A 16,100-nucleotide genomic window follows, 5' to 3' on the forward strand; every position below is an offset into this window, starting at 1 on the left:
CTGCGGACTGAAAGCTTCTGGCCCTTTAAATACAGTTCCTCATGTTGTGACCCAACCATAAAATTATTTTCATTGCTACTTCATAACTGTAATGTTGCTACTGTTATGAATTGTAATGTAAATATCTGATATGCAGGATGGTCTTAGGCGACCCCTGTGAAGGGTTGTTCAATCACCAAAGGGGTCGCGACCCACAGGTTGAGAACCGCTGCTCTAGAGGCAGTAACCACAAGCACTTATTTTCTTCAAATTGTGATCAACACTTGAGACATTACTAATTTTCACAGTAAATATCAGAAATGGGGTTTGTTGGTAAAATGAACAGCTTGCTAGTTAACAAGATGAATGTTAGAAATGGGCTTTCATTATTAAAATTAAATATTAGGATTTGTAAATTAAATACTTTATAGTTATTTTCCACCCTTGAATAAATAGGTTATAAAAATCCAGCAAAGTATATAGCCTTTACATTTAGAGATGGTCCCCAGAGTTGATCCTTTACCAGTCCTATACCCTGCCATTGGTTTGGGAGCACTTCTGGTTGCCTGATGCTGAGTGCAAAGGTAACTGAATCTTGCCTTATGAATGTTGTGTATATAGTTTTACTGAACCTTTCATGTAAGGTGATGTTGGAATGCCTCAATGAAGAGCTCAAAGCTTCCTTCTTGGACCTTACAGAACAGATTGTTATATACTGCTTTGGTTCGGCATGCTAAAGAATTCTCATTTAAAAAATATCTGTATGTGACAGAATGTGGTCATTTCTCTATAACTTGGTAGTAAAGTTGCAAAGAAATACCTTTAACTGTTTCAGTGGCCACCATTATCTACTAAAGACAGCAAAATAAAACCCCTAAGATTAACAAATTATTATCTTGGTTTAAGTCACATCACAACTACTATACCTAAGAATTTTTGCAAGAGACAGTGTATATAGACTATGGAAAATTATCTATAATTATAAAAGCATATTATGCTAATTAGACTGGACATCCTTTCGGACGCCCTCCCATCCTTCCGGATGAAGCCCGGGCTGCCAGGGAAGCCTGGGTCCCAGGTGCCTGCTGGGTCCTGGGTGCCTGCAGGGAAGACCGGGTCCTGGGTGACAAAGGGAAGCCGGTGCCAGCAGCTGGGAGAAGGAAGGCCTACTCTTGCACAAATTTCGTGCATGGGGCTTCTAGTCAAATATAAAACACAAGCAGATGGTGTTTAACATGTCTTAACCAGCAATTGCAGGAGACAGACCTGGGTTTTTATATACTATGCAGCTGAAATACCATCCTCAAACCATTAAAAACAAAAATCTGTTATTAACATTCTTTAAAGAGTCACTACAGATTTGGTATTAAAATGACATTAAAGAAAAATAAAAGATAGGAAATCTGCTTTATCTATCACCAGAGACAGACTATACCATTTTTAAAACATAAGGTAAATGACATTTTTCAGGGACACCAGAATACATTAAGACAATCTAGGGTTAAAGTATCATGCCTATGGCTTCAAAATTCAAATATCACCAATGCCATCACTACAAAAAGGAGAAGGGACATCCAATTATGAGATACACATGACTAACATAAAAACTATTGAGAGGAAGTGCTTGGGTCTCTGAGGGCATAGGTAGCGGTGCCCCAGGTCACCCTAGCTACTGAACTGGTGGCCATGGAGTCAGTGGTGCCATCACTTGTGGATCATATCTTCACTTACTGGTACAAAGTGGATGTCAAAGGAAAACCCTGTGAGGACCACTATATACTACAGCATTTCAACCGAATACGTGTCATCACATTGGCAGAATCTCATCCAGTTCTTCGAAGTGGAAAAACAAAAGCATTTCCTATCAAATCAGTACCAACTGTAGCAGACTTCAAAACAGGGTCTCTGGGAAATTTATATAGGGGGCACAGTTTCTAACAGAACTTGCACTTCTGTGTAAGATTTACTGCTCAGATGGGAAAGAATATACCATATCTAGCTGTGTTCAAGGATGGCTGATAGAAGTGAATGAAATATTCTCCATAGCCTTTTGTTCTTCAAGAGAAGCCTCCACTGACGGTTACACTGCAGTTGTGTCGCCCAAATTTGAAGACAGTAAAAGCACAAAAACAATATGAAGTTGTGGTAAAACGCAGTAATTCCACAACAGCCACATCATGAGAACTGAGATGGCATAAAAAACAATGCAGCACTGGATCCGTGCACTACAGAAGTACCACCATATGACAGAAGCATACTCCACAGCCAGCATTCTGCAGAGAAGCCTGTTTTGTTTTTTTCTTTCTCTTGCGTAACAAGCCTTGGTACCCGTTTGTCTTTAGCCTCTCAGATCTGCCCTGCCATGGACCTAGCCTGCTCCTTTTTTACTTTTCTCTTTGTAAAAACTGATAACCCAGGGCTGTTTTTCTGATTAAAAACAAGCAGAGCATTTTGAGGAAAATTTGGAAAAGACACAAGTTTTAAGTAGTAAGTAAAAATAATTTACCCATCCTATAACTCATCAGTAAATACTACATTTTGACATACTTCTGTTTGAATGTTATGGCATGGTTAATTGCTTTTGCTTAAACTTCCATCAGTTTGAAGATAAAAGAAACAACAGCTGACCTTTCTTATCCAGTCTGCTTCAGTGTGACACTACCAAAAAGTCTAGTCCCACCTCTTCTGCCCCAAATCCTCTCCAGGCTGTAGGGGAGAGGCAGTGTGTGGCATGTACCTTGTCTAGTCTTTATGCTGCAGGATGGCCTTCCTCTCTGAAACAAAGCAGAACTCTAACACTGTGGTTCCTTATATGGGAGACAACAAGGCTTTGAAAAACAAAGGGCTTTCCTAATTTATGGAAGTATTATAACACAGTACATACATTACAGTCACTCTGTAACAGTCTCTCACTAGTTACAAGGTATCAAGCAAAGGAGAAGTTACTGTAATTCAAAGACATAGAGGCCTTTGAATAGAACAAAAGGTTTCACATCATTTGAGCTAAAAAAAAAAAAAACACCTGAATTTATGTTTTAAGATTGTATACATGTTTACACTGAATTTAAAATAAAAGACTTTAAAATTGTTTTAAAAAATACACAAAAAGTATTTTAAAAATACTTGTTTTTAGAAGTTATAGATAGTGTTTTCACCTATATGTGATGAAATAGCACTTTTGTATTCTTACCACATGAGAACTTTTAATCTGATACATATAATACCTGAATTTGAATGTGCTTGTTTCTAAAGGAGACATAGGGCCATGCAGAATGTTTCATCTCCTTCTTTATGTAATTATTTTAGCAGCTCATATGGCCTACTCCAAACCTATCTGAAGGGTACAATTAAATACCAGTGTTAGAACGAATACATACTTCTTTTCCTGCACTTCTAGGTTCCAGTGCCATGGAACACAGTTTTCACAAATGTTTACTTGCTTTTGAACCAAGTAGATTAGATGTTTTTTAAAAAGTTATTGGCCCGCAGCCCAGCTAGCATGGCTCAGTGGTTGAGCATTAACCTATAAACCAGGAGGTCACGGTTCGATTTCAGGGGGTCAGGGCATATGCCCAGATTGCAGGCTCGATCCCCAGTAGGGGTCATGCAGGAGGCAGCCAATCAATGAGTCTTTCTCATCATGGATGTTTCTCTCTCTCTCTCCCTCTTCATTCCTCTCTGAAACCACTAAAAATATGTTTTCATAAAATAAAAGTTATTGGCCCCCACAGGTAACTAAAAGAGTATGAAATGTGAGGGTAAAGAGGTATATAGGTCCTCATATTGATGCCTCCATTTCATAGCTTCCAGTACAATTAAATACTTAAATATTTTTGTAGTGTTGAGCTTGCTTCAGGGCAAGTTGCAGGACCTTCTTTCTTCAGATTAAAAAAAAACCACACAAACCATATAGATAATTACCATAGCTTTCTGTGATGTTTTAGGTACAGCCTTGCCTAAGAGCAGAAAGATATGCAGGTGATTTCTTAAAGTGCTTTTTAGCTCCAGGGTGATAAAAATGTCTTAAACTTTCTGAAGTTGAAAAGTCATAATTAACAATTAAAATTTAAAGCTGAACAATCACATAAAGTTAAGACATACTTTTCTATAATATAGTGCAAGAGAAGAGGTAACATCAACTAATGTTTCAGCTAAAATTCAGCAAATATTGTTAAAATGCAAGAATCAACACCTCAAATTACTATCATTTCAAATAAATACTTTATCTGGTTTTAGGGAACTTTTCAATAAGCAATTATAGATAACACATGGTTTGTGTGGTATACCTACTATACAGTTCTCTATAAAAATTGCATAATCTCACTAATCCTAATCATATGTAGAGTTCTTTTCTTTAAAGAATAATAATATGAAAGCTTGAAGACTATTTCTCATATACAGGATAGAGAGACCATGTGATATCACACTGCTTGGGATCTTTTCCTGTAGTTGAAATCGTTAAACATTTCTTACATCATAGATTTCTATAATTCTAGCTGCTGCTTAAGTCAGATCAATAACAGCACAACTAACTATAATGACAACATACCATGTGTTGAACACTGTTCTAAACAAATGTTAATGCTTTTTGTAGTGTTGACTACATAGGCTTATATGTTGGCTAGCATTATTCACATTTTAGAGATAAGTAAACTGAGGTTCATCAATTTTCCCAGGACTACACAGCTAAGAATGTCCAAGTCTTAACCACTACACCCACTACACTAAAATGCCTCTGAAGAGACAACTGACTGCACCTGGCAAACTGCAGAGAAAGAAGAGGCGAGATTTTCACAGAAATCTATTATTCTATGAAACAAATAATTGCTTTCAATTTCATTTACATCTTTTTCTTTATTTCCATATATTCCAAACACTATAGAAAAAATACTGATGTTTTCACAGCATTTGATATAATAGCACTTAAAAGTAATGACTATTTTTACCATTTGTTTAGTGAACTACTTTGGGATCATCATTTATTTGATCTTAACTAACATCTTGTTAAATAGGTAGGGCTGGTGCTATTATCACTGTTTACAGATGACTAAGGAAACTTAGGTCTAGAAACTTTAAAATGCTGTAAGTTTATCAAGACATATCATCAGTTCTACCACTGCAGTGGTTTTTGGTTTTGTTTTTGTAAGGAGAGGGCAGGACAAAAAAGAGTTCATGTGTAGGTATCCTCCAACCACTATTAAAAAGGCAAAAGAGGTTTGCCTGTAAGCAAAAGGAGTTGTGTTGAAGTTAAATGAAATGAACTTAGTTGGCCCTTCATATCGGTAGCACCACACTAAGCAGACATACTTTTGTTTATTCATTAATATATCAGCAAAGCTAAGTACCCTAAAAGGTAGTATCCGGGAAACTAAAATCTTAGACTTTTACTTTTACATTATCTAGCAAGGGTTATTTCAGGTTAACTATTGATAAAAATGTGAATTTGGTTCTTTTTGCTTTTAAGCAATCATTATCATTCTATGGGAATTTAGTTTTCTGCCAATCAAACTGTGTCCGTAGGGCTGGGATGTTTCTGGTGTGGTGCCCAGTAAGCTATTGGTGCTCAAATTATAACACGAGCAACAACAACTATCACCAAGTTACTGCACGCAAAGTGATGACACAAAAGCCATGTATAGCTAAGAGAAGAATTATAAGCAGTATCTGAACACTTTTTTTTCCCAAATATATTTTTATTGATTTCAGAGAGGAAGAAAGAGGGAGAGATAGAAACATCAATGATGAAAGAGAATCATTGATAGGCCATCTCCTGCATGCCCCCTCCCCCTCGCCCACTGGGGATTGATCCTGCAACCTGGGCATGTGTCCTTGACTGGAATCGAACCCGAGACCCTTGAGTCCGCAGGTTGATGCTCTAGCCACTGAGCCAAACCAGCTAGGGCTAAACACTTCTTTTAAAAATAAACAAAAATTTGCTCTGGCCAGTGTGGCTCAGTTGGTTGGGTGTCATGCCATACACCAAAGGGTTGCCAGTTCTATTCCTGGTCAGGAAACATGCTGGGGTTGCAGGCTCGATAGTGCAGGTAGTGGTTGATGGATGTTTGCTCTCACAGAGATGTTTCCATCTCTCCCTCTCCCTTCCTCTCTTTCCAAAAGTCAATAAAAAAATTAAAAAAATATCAGACATATGTCGTAGCAATATTTTTACTGATACAACTCCTAGGGCAATGGAAACTAAGGAGAAAATAAACAAATGGGACTACATCAAAATAAAAAGCTTCTTCACAGTAAAAGAAACCACCAACAAAACAAGAAAGCCCACTGCGTGGGAGAACATATTTTCCAATGTTATATCTGATAAGGGCCTAATCTCCAAAATTTATAGAGAACTCATACATCTTAACAAATACTACTGGTGGAATGCAGGCTGGTGCAGCCACTGTAAAAAAAAAAACAGTATGAAGTTTCATCAAAAAATTAAAAGTGGAACTCCCATTTGACCCAGCAATCCCACTTCTAGGAATATATCCCAAGAAACCAGAAACACCAATGAGAAAGGACATATGCACCCCTATGTTCATAGCAGCACAATTTACAATAGCTAAGATTTGGAAACAGCCTAAATGCTCATCAGCAGATGAGTAGATTAGAAAACGATGGTACATCTACACAATGGAATACTACGCTGCTGTAAAAAAGAAAGGACTCTTAACCATTCTCAACAGCATGGATAGATCTGGAGAGCATTATGCTAAGCGAAATAAGCCAATCAGAGAAAGATAAATATCACATGATCTCACTCATCTGTGGAATATAATGAACAACATAAACTGATGAACAAAAATAAATACAGAGACAGAGAAGCATCAGACTGTCAAACTTTAGTGGGAAGGTGGCGGGGGCGGTAAGAGATCAACCAAAGGACTTATATGCATGCATATAAGCATAACTAATAGACACAGACACTAGGGGGTGAGGGCATGTGCTGGGGGGTGGGGGTGGCCAGGGAGAGGTCAATGGGGGGGAAAAAAGAGACATATGTAATACTATATCTAATTCTTTAAACAATTAAAAATAAATAAATAAACAAACAAAAGCCCTAGCCGGTCTGGCTCAGTGGATAGAGCACAGTCCCTCACTGAACCAAAGGGTTCCAGGTTCAATTCTGGTTAAGGACACATACCTTGGTTGCAGGCTCCTCCCCAGCCCAGGCCCTGGTCAGGGCTCATGCAGGAGGCAACCAATCGATGTGTTTCTCTCACATGACATTTCTCTCTGTCTTTTCCTTTCTCTTGCACTCTCTTTAACACTAGATTGCCCAAGGAAGTCATTTTGACTGCTTTTTAATTTCAAAGAGAAAAACGATGATGTATATAATGACAGAATTTCTTAGAATTTTGTGACTTTTTATACAACATATAAATGCGTTTATTAATAATTGTAGTGACCTCCCCCTCCTTCATTTCCGGTATATGTATATATATATGTGTTATACCTATATTGCCTGAGAGCAGTCATTTTGACTGCTGGGGGCGGGGGGGATTTTTAAAAAAGTGCACAAAAGAAGAAGGCCGCCGAATTTTGAGGAACGATTTGACAACAACATTACCGGAAATACATGCATTTATTGGGATTTTATATGCTCGTGGAGCCTACGAGGCAAAAATTCATGAAAGAAATGTCGAATAGAAGTGAGTTATTGGAAAAGCTAAGGAACATAAGTGAAGAGTGCTCCGATATTATTCTTTCACAATGCAGTTTTTGACTGCTTTTGGGCAATACAGGTATATACTAAATTTCGGTCTTTCTAGTGTTAAAAATCAATGTAAAAATATCCTCAGGTGAGGATTAAAAAAATAAAAAACAAAGACTTGTATATGATGTTTACATGTTCATATTTTAGCAATCAGAATATGTGTTTGCATAGGACAAAAAAAGAATGATTATTTAGTTAGGTTTTCCTAAATATTTATATATTTCTAAGAAGAGAATAGCATCCTTTTACAGGACTCCAAAGTATCACAGGAGCTAGGGAAGATAAAAGCAGTGTACCGCTATTCATTAAGTTTTTTAAAAAAGTGTGTGTTTTGGAGAGGGGGACGGCAAGGGTGGAGAACTTAGAAGACAAAGGAAAAGATCCGCCTCTGCCTGTGCTTACAAATTAGAATAGAGTTAGAAGTTAGGAAAAGAGGCGTTCAAGAAAGAAAAAAATTTGAACTTCATTAAACCCATAACAAATCACGCTATTATTGGGTTTTATTTACAGGGTTTTTGAGAGTATCAAATACATGAAATGCATGACAGTGCTTTGCAAATGGTAGGTGCTATAAAATTCAAGTATTAAACTGCATTGAAATTCTGAATAAAACCCATGATTCATTTGTAATTAAAACTTTACATTTAAAAACTCTAGGAAAAATAGTAAGTTTTATGTGGGGAAAAATAATGATATAGTAAAAATTTTACAGTGCATGTCTTATATACTTGAAAACTATCAATGTATATGCTTAAATGAAAAGAACAAGATATCAAATATTATTATTCTGCTTTTACTGTGTATTAAAAGGTGATATGTATATATCTGGAGATATACATAGGGGCCTAATAGTAAGTTCTCTGAGGAAAAGAAAATATAAACAAAGTAGGGAGATAGAATTACTTTTTATTCTATTAGTTTCTTTAAAAAACTTTAGCCATCTATTACTTTTCATATAAAAAATTAATTTTAAGAGCTAATAACAAAAAAGTGGGAAATTTGCCCTAGCCAGTTTGGTTCAGTGGTTAAGAGTGTTAGCCCATGGGTTCAATTCTGGTCAAGGTCACATACCTCAGATCCCCAGTCCCCAGTCAGGTTAGGTCATGTGCAGGAAGCAACCAATCTATGTGTCTCTCTCACATCGATGTTCTCCCTGTCGCTCCCCTCCCTTCCACTTGCTTAAAAAAAAGGGGGCGGGGTATTCTCAGGTGAGGATTAACAACAACAAAAAAGTGGGAAAATTTTTACTTCCTATTTCCTATTGAAAGCTTAGTAAAATACAATAAATAATTTAAGAATAAAATTCAAGTTTATGCTAAGCTTTTTGAAAGATAATGTTATCTAAGATTTTTTTAAAAATGAAACACATTTAGCATTTATTTATTTTTAGAACTGGATAGCTTTTAGGTTCATAGTAATGGCACGGGTAGCTTCAGTGTCAGAATTCAAATTTCATGCCGAGACCGGTTTGGCTCAGTGGATAGAGCGTCGGCCTGCGGACTGAAAGGTCCCAGGTTCGATTCCGGTCAAGGGCATGTACCTGGGTTGCGGGCACATCCCCAGTAGGAGATGTGCAGGAGGCAGCTGATCGATATTTCTCTCTCATCGATGTTTCTAACTCTCTATCTCTCTCCCTTCCTCTCTGTAAAAAATCAATAAAATATATTTTAAAAAAATTTCATGATCATTGCATTATTATTACTGCCTCTGATTTTGAAAAATAAACTTCAAATTTGTGAGACATAAAGTAGGTGTAGGCTTAAAATTTCCTGAAACAGCCCTGACCGGTTTGGCTCAGTGGATAGAGCATCGGCCTGTGGACTGAAGGGTCCTGGATTCAATTCCAGTCAAGGGCATATACCCTGGTTGTGGGCACATCCCCAGTAGGGGGTGTGCAGGAGGCAGCTGATCGACGTTTCTCTCGCATCGATGTTTCTAACTCTCTATCCCTCTCCCTTCTTCTCTGTAAAAAAATCAATAAAATATATATTAAAAAAAATTTACTGAAGCAAATTCTTACTTTGCTATTTTTGAAGTAGTTGTTTTATTTTAAAAGGAAAAAAATTCCTTATACATAAAAATATAGGAAAGAAAATCTCCTATGATCATGGCATTTCAATAAGAAAACAATATTTTTAGTAGGTTTGGTCAGTTCTTTCCTGTTTAAAATGTCAATATATACTGATAGTCTAAAGACATGGAAACATAGAAAACAAAAATTTTATTTCTTCCTTTAAAATCAGGAATTACACTGATTCCTTAGAAAATAGTATAATGCTATGAAAAAATATATATATATAACCCTAATATGCAAATAGACCGAACAGTGGAACAACCAGTTGCTATGATGTGCGCTGACCACCAGGGGGTGTGCGCAGAACATAGCAGGTGTCAGCAGCAGGCGGCAGAGCACAGAACATGGCGCACATTGGCACAGCGGGATGGTAGAGCAGGTGAGCAGGGCACCATACCAAAGTGGGCTGCCAGTTGCTGTCATTAGGGTGATCCTCTGGTGGTTACTGAAAATTCTTTGCTCCCGCGTGCCACGGTCCCACCAGGCACTCACACCCACTGCCGGCACCCAGAGCCAGCCCTGATCACTTGGCACCATCAGTGGGTGTGAGTGGCAGCTGCTGACCCCTATTGCCCCTCAGGGATTCTCCATCTCCCCCTGCTTCTGACTGGCAGCCAGGGCAGCCAGTGCTGGAGTCGCCACTCACACCTGCTGCCGGCGATAGCCCCACTTGCACCCACAGCCAGCGCTGGAGCTACCGCTCGCACCCGCTGCCAGCACCCATCGCTCAGTGCTGTCAGTGGGTGTGAGCGGCAGCTGCCAGCCCCGATCACTCCTGAGGGTTTCTCCACCTCCCCCTGCTCCTGAGGGGCAATCGGGGCAGCAGCCGCTACTCACACTGCTGACAGTGCCAAGCCCCGCTCACACACGCTGCTGGCACCGGCCCCATCGCTCCGCGCCATCAGCAGGTGTGAGTGGCAGCAGTGGGAGTGGGTCTGCTGACAGACAGGATACCAGGGGCTGCAGTGGGAGGGGTGGGGCGGAGGCACGGAGGATGGGCCGAGACCCACCCCTGTGCCCACCACAGCCTCGTAGCCCACAGTTCCTTTCTAGGTGTTCAAATTCGTGCACTGGGCCTCTAGTATATTTTATAAACGCACTGACCACCAGGAGACAGACACTCAATGCAGGAGCTGCCTCCTGGTGGTCAGTGCACTCCCATAGGGGGAGCACTGCTCAGCCAGAAGCCAGGTTCACAGCTGGCAATTGCAGCGGTGGTGGTGGGAGCCTCTCCTGCTTCCACTGCAGATGGGTGGTAAGGAGTGAAGAGTCCCAGACTGCAAGAACCCTAGATTGCAAGAGGGATGTCTGACTTCCGGCTATCCCCCGAGGGGGTCCCAGACTGCGAGAGGGTGCAGACTGGGCTGAGGGGAGCCTCCCTGACCCCCCGAGTGCACGAATCTAGTGCATCAGGCATCTAGTTAAATGAAGTAAAAAAAAAAAAAAAAGTTATACATTGTATTATATATTCTGTAAAGGGAAAAATTCAATTAGTCCAGGGGCTGAATCAGGAAATTAACATAGAACCATGTTTATTCTTTGATACTTGATAAGACAGAATAGTAAATCCTGACCACAGAAACAAAGAAAAGAGATATCCTCAGAGTACAGTTAAGGCTACCTCAAAAAGCAAAGCATTTCACATCCTAGAATGTCTTTCTATCCACAGTTTTTATGACAAATGGAAAACCAATTTGATGATAACCTATTAGTCTTGATCCACAACCTAATACCTGTATTGTGAAAGCAGGATTTCTGGCTTAACCACAGAGCTACAATTGACTTTTTTAGAGCAACAGAAATTAACAAAGGTAATTCATATAATGCTGCGAAGAAAGATTTAGGCAGGGTCACACAGTTCCATGCATATTTCCAAGAAGTGTCCCAAACTGTTTAAAAAAGACTAAAGTAAGTACTAGACTCTCTAGAAGTAACTGATATAGTAAAAGTAAAGTCCTAAAGTTAAATGCCAAGCTCCATTTTTATCCTGATTGCTATTTAAAATTCAAATTATCTCCTAGGAAAAATTAGAGTGGATATGAATCATGTTGAAGAGGTTTGTTGGGAAAAGAGTAGAAAGGACCAGCTTAGCCAAGAAGGGGCAGAAGGGTGATAAAGATTGCCATTTCAGAATTTATTATTTTTATTTACATTATTTTAAGAGTCTTTGAGAAGAATGCTAAACTCTTAGAAATCCACCAAGTCAAATTTATAGCATGCTTGCTCTTTCTCTCTCTCTCTCTCTCTCTCTCTTTCTCTCTCTCTCTCTCTCTCTCTCTCTCTCTGTTTTAAATCACGCTCCTTATGCCCAGCCTTGGTAGGCTTCGCTCCCTTCTCTGCTTTGCTCCGATCTCAGGAAGCCCTACTCTTGCAAGAATCTTCCTGCAACGGGCCTATAGTAAAATAGATTTTAACAAGGAAAAAAAGTGGAAAGGAATCAGAGAGCAGGTGAAATGGATTTGACAGTAAACTTTTGAAGTGGTGGGAACAATGGTGAGCACAATGGTGGAAATGTACTAATCCCTTGAGAAACTATCAAGAAAGGATGTGGATCAAAAAAAGTGATAGGGAATGACTATATGCATTTCTGAAATGCTGCTAGCCAGGAATGTGCAATTTGAACTGGAGATTCAATAAATGTTGTCTGAAGTTGACAACATTTGAAATAGAGTACAAGTATATCCTATAGAACCAGAATCATGAAGGAACCAACCACCAGAAGAACGAGAATCTAGAGCAGTTAAAAGAGGCTGCCTCTTGGAGAGGGTTGGAGATAGGAAGGGAAAGGGCAGAAGAATGTTGATTTTCATTAAAAGGTCTTCTATACTGTTAGATTTGTTACCAAGTGCCTGTACTTAAAAAAATAAAAACAAAATTTTTAAACTCATAAATTAGAAGGACCTGGCCTATATAAAAGTTTCTTCTCCCTTTTTTTTTTTTTTTTTTTTTTTTTGCAAATTCCATCAAAAGGTTCTTGTCAAAAACAGATTTGATTTTTCCCCCTGTGTATACACACATTAGTTACGGATGATTAACAAAGCATTCATTCTTCTATTTGCTTTGGCTGAGAACTGACTTGTGTTAGTGTTAAGGAAATATCTCACTTCACATGGAGAAGATATTAAGTGTTGCTTATTTAAATATACATATGGTAAAACAAAGGGTTTATACATGTTTTGGGCTCACAAACAACAAACGCATTTAAGTAAATGGGAGTGCAGACTTTATCCACCTTAGAAACTAGGAAAAATACTATGTACTTTTTGTCTCTTTATTCAAAATAGGCTTTGTGAACTTATCTATTTAGCATTTTAATTTTGATGAAGTGGTAAAAAATTTATTTAAAGAAGATTTTATATCAAATATGACAGAAGAAATCACTATTATTTTCTTTAATTTTTATACATGTGAGACTTTTAAAAATACTTTTTTAAGAAACTGAGTAAAAAGTAGCTATTCTGTAAAATCAGTTTCTAAAGTTTAGGATATCTAAAAATAAGTACCCAAATTTAGCCTCACAAATAGTCACTTAAAGTGTCTTTACTTTTCAGATGTACAATGTTTAAAACATAATATTCATTTGGAAGAGAAGTTTTCTTATTATAGAAACACATATGAAGAAAGTGAGATATGCAAATTTATCCTATCTTAATTTTTGTAAAATCACTTTTCTAAAGTAAAATTACTTTATCTAGTCAACAAGAAATATTAATTTTAGCAATTTAGTTTTCTGCAACAACCTGTTTGACTTAAAGAAAAGGTAGTCAAAACCAGTAACATGATTTATACTATATTATGACTGACTTTTGAGTAGGTTTTCACTAATTGGGTCCACCAATATAGGGTGGGATATATAAAAATAAAGGTTTATAGAGAAAAATGTGATGGATTATTTAGAAACTGGCAACTGAAGAAGAGAATTTAAGAAAGGATGGATTTGAAATCAGTTTTTAGATCTCCATTTTAGTCCTAAATTGCTAGTAGTAGCAATATATAAAGAAAGAATTAAACAAGAGATAAAAATTAGGGGTGAGGTGAAGAAAAATGTGTTTTGGATATTCTAGGACTACCTGATGATACCATAAAAATTTATAGTAAGCAAAATTTCAGATCCAGGGCTTAACTTAAGCAGACAGTTGCTCTGACATTAGTACAGATTCCTTTTCCTCTCATTTTCCTTCCTTCCTAACACATATGTTTGGCAACTAAATATTCTTCCTTTTTATTTTTTTACATTGGAAAATAAAGAAATTTAATTTTATATTTCTCCCTTCTTTCTTTAGTAAATCACATGGAACTTGGAAACATTATAAAATAAATGTCACTACCAGTTTAAACGTATTATTTTCAAACTCCTGAAAGGTAATAAGACCTTTCTACAAAATTAAATTGAGCAATCTCAGGTAGCACTCTTCAATTTTATTTCATTTTTATCATACACACCCCCTAGTCATCACTTTCATTTTATATGATCTTCTTGTTGACACGTATCCATTGAAAATCTGCTTCTAAACTGAACTCTGAATCTAGTCACCAAAACTGTCCTTGAATCAACAAGACCATTCCAAAAGCCTAAGTGAATGATGGGTTTTGTATAATAATCTGAAGCCCTATAGATTTTCACTAGGTCAAGCTATTGTTGGAGTAAATTCCAAAGTGAGAGTCACGGCAGAGAGAATCGAGGTCCCCTCATAGCTCACACCTGGGAAGCAGTTCTGTGTGCGGAGCTGCTCTTTATACTTATACACAAGTATCAGCTCTCAAAGCATTTCAATAAAAGCCTGAAAATGACAAAGGTATAATACACATTTTAAAATAAGAAATGTAATAACACTAGTTACAAATTTTATCTACTCTATGAAATGAAACAAAAAATAACCTAAATCAATTTTTATTAAAAATTGAATAATTTTTAAAAATGAATAATTTTTCATTTTTAAATATTTCTTGTATTGCCATTTTGTTGGATGTGTAATACACAATTTTTAAAAGATCCACTAAGCTCTTAAAAGAGTCTAAAGAACAAAAAAGTTATATATATGAATTTTATTAGTACATTATTCCAAGCACATCTGACTCACAGACTCCAAAACAGATGTCTTCTTTCGGCATGAAATTAAGAATTCTTCAGGTAGCAGGGCTTAAAATTTTCATTCCAAGTTTATTGAAAATGAAAACAATTGGATACCCACTTACCCGTTTACTGGATATTTATAAATGTATAAAATCTTGCGGAGTATGTCTATTTAAAAAAAAAATTCTTCCTACCCCTAAGTAGCTGCCTAAAATCAGCAGGCAAAGAGAAGGCTACCCATGAAAAGTTAAATAACAAGCTAAGGTAAAATTAAAAGAAAATCCACAAGCTTAATATGTAAATCCGTGACAAATCGTTTTCAAACACTCACTGAGGGTCCACTTACTATGTGTAAAACATTATTCTACAATGTAGAAATCAGTGATATACACTTACATTTCCATCACTCCAAAAACAAGCAAAAAGATGGATGTTTAGGGACTGAGAAAGGAATCTGAATCACTAATCTATCTGAACTGTGGGACACTACAGGCTTATAGGGACAGAGCTCATGTTAAGGTATAATCATTCTGTAGCTCACATAACTGGAAATACATGCCCAATGCTTTAAATTGGTTTAAACAGCAGTATATGCAGCTCTCTTTAATTAACTGTAGTAATTGACATACCTTAAAAGCAGAGATCTGAAATGATGTGCTGTAAGGAGTACTTGTACGCCAATATTAATTTCTAAGTTTAACCTATTATAGTAGTGTCCAATGCTGTATCTAGATTGTAAGGAGAAGGCTGGTTATATATTACACAACCACATTCAGAAATCCTGAGACAAAAGTGCTTTATGAGCAAAGTTCTAACTAGTTAGCAATATGCCGAGAATAAGCTTTGCTGCTGAGTATTATTTTTTGAATGATAGGACATACACACATTCACATTAAAAAAAAACCCTATTTTAAAGCCATCTGTAGTTTAGATATCTAAACATCATAAATATTCTTAAGATGGCTATTTATATATATTAAAATGTCATTAAAAATCCATCTCTTATTTAAAAATGGGCAACAGACCTAAATACTTTTTAAAAGAGGACATACAGAAGACCAAGAGACATATGAAAACATGCTCAAAGTCACTAATCATCTGAGAGATGCAAATCAAAACGACAATGAGGTACCATCTCACACCTGTCAGAATGGCTATCATCAACAAATCATCACATGACAAGTGTTAGTGAGGATGTGGAGAAAAGGGAAACCTCCCTAGTACATGGCTGGTGGGAATGCAGACTGGAGCAGCCA

General features: G+C 37.3%; 1 protein-coding gene and 1 pseudogene across 9 annotated transcripts in view; one reads left to right on the top strand and one right to left on the bottom strand.

Moving 5' to 3' along the window:
• EHBP1 (EH domain binding protein 1) overlaps window positions 1–16,100 on the bottom strand; it is a 310,384-nt gene that overhangs the window by 213,512 nt on the left and 80,772 nt on the right. The gene's annotated exons all lie outside the window — the stretch shown is intronic.
• Window positions 627–2,160, top strand: LOC102768720 (annotated as a pseudogene).

The sequence above is a fragment of the Myotis davidii genome, unplaced genomic scaffold (assembly GCF_000327345.1).
Source record: "Myotis davidii unplaced genomic scaffold, ASM32734v1 scaffold6, whole genome shotgun sequence".
Taxonomy (NCBI): Eukaryota; Metazoa; Chordata; class Mammalia; order Chiroptera; family Vespertilionidae; genus Myotis; species Myotis davidii.